The sequence below is a fragment of the Anomaloglossus baeobatrachus genome, chromosome 7 (assembly GCF_048569485.1).
Source record: "Anomaloglossus baeobatrachus isolate aAnoBae1 chromosome 7, aAnoBae1.hap1, whole genome shotgun sequence".
NCBI lineage: Eukaryota > Metazoa > Chordata > Amphibia > Anura > Aromobatidae > Anomaloglossus > Anomaloglossus baeobatrachus.
Window position 1 is genome coordinate 308,989,256 of NC_134359.1, and position 2,056 is coordinate 308,991,311.

The window sequence follows — 2,056 nt, forward strand, 5'->3', positions numbered from 1 at the left end:
CTGTGCAAAATTTCGTGATTGTAAATGCAACGGTGCGGACACACTTTTCGTTTCACTTTTTCCCCATTATGTAGATAGGAGCAAAATTGATAGGTAAACTGGAACGAGCGGGGTTAAAATTTCGCCTCACAACATAGCCTATGACGTTCTCAGGGTCCAGAAGTGTGAGTGTGCAAAATATTGTGGCTGTAGCTGCGACGGTGCAGATGCCAATCCCGGACACACACATACACACGTTCAGCTTTATATATTATATAGAGTCATTACACACAGAGGGATCTATGTCATGTGTATTATATATTATTTATAGTCATTACACACAGACGGAGCTATATCACGTGTTTCGGCTAAAGAACACACTATAAAAACGCACACATTTTGTTGTTAAAGCGGTCACGATTAGCACTGTTAACCCCTTCACGACCTTGGACGGATCTATCCGTCATGGAGCGTGTCACGTTAAGCCACGCCCCCTGCCGCAGGCAGGATGCGGCGATCGGCGCACATATCGGCTGTTTTCAACAGCTGACATGTGTGCCTGCATGTTGCGAGTGGAATCGCTTCCACTCGCAACATTTAACCCCTTAAATCTCGCTGCCAAAGTCTGGCAGCGAGATCTATATACGTGCGGCCATGATTTTTACTTACCTCTGCCCCCACCGGAAGTCACGTACGTGTTCACGTGACTTTCGGTGGTTGCCATGGTAGCACAGGGTCATGTGATGACGCCTGCAGCTATGATGTTTCACTTTTGTTTTCACCCGGCCCGGAGCCAAATGAATCAGGAAGTGACCGTATCTGCTGTTTACAGCTGTGATCAGCAGATAGTGCAGAGCGATTGGATTGCTGATCGCTATAGCCCCCTAGGGGGACAAGTAAAATAAAAAAAAACCTAAAAGTTCAAATCACCCCCCTTTCACCCTATTGAAAATTAAAGGGTTAAAAAATAAATAAATATACACATATTTGGTATCGCCGCGTTCAGAAATGCCCGATCTATCAAAATATAAAATCAATTAATCTGATCGGTAAACTGCATAGTGGCAAAAAAAATCCATAACGCCAAAATTACATTTTTTGGTCGCCACAAGTTTTACGCAAAATGCAATAACAGGCGATCAAAACATAGCATCTGCACAAAAATGGTCCCATTGGAAACGGCAGCTCGAGACGCAAAAAATAAGCCATCACTGAGCCTCAGATCCCAAAACATGAGAACGCTATGGGTTTTGGAAAATGGCGCAAAACGTGCGCCACTTTTATTGGACAAGCTTGTGAATTTTCTTTTACCCCTTAGATACAAGTAAACCTAAACATGTTTGGTGTCTACACACTCGCACCGACCTCAGGCATCACATTGACACTTCAGTGTTACCATATAGTGAACATGGTGAATAAAGCATCCCAAAAACTATTGTGTGATCACACTTTTTTTTTGCAGTTTTTCTGCACTTGGAATTTTTTTGCTGTTTTCCAGTACACGATATGGTAAAACGCATGGTTTCATTTAAAAGTACAACTCGTCCCGCAAAAAACAAGCCCTCATAAGGCAAGATTGACAGAAAAATAAAAATGTTACGGCTCTCTAACCCTAACCCCCCCAGCCTCTCACACGGGCGCGGCTGTGTAATCGCTGCAATCAGCGCTCAGTGAATGGCCGACTTTATATCATTGAAATCAATGTAAGAAAAAGCGCAAGCGCTGAAGAATAGCGCATGCGCAGCCCACCACAGCTTCTGAAGCTGGGGGCAATATGGGCCCTCGTGTGCCCCCCATATGTATACAGCTCCCCCCGCGGGTATACAGCTAGCTGTATTATACGGCTGGGGGTGTAAGGGTTAATCAACGTGTCGTTAGAGCGCAGCGTTGATTATTGGCGGGAGTCCCGGGCGGGTGCGCGACCCTCGGGAACGCGCCCAGCAGCAGGCGGGCGGATCAACAGGAGAGGAGGCGTGGTAGGACAGGAGGAGGGGCGGCACATGCGCGGTACGCGATGATAATTCTCCGGCGTCTGATAGTTAGCCGCTAGTGACTTCCGGTATAGAAACATGGCGCA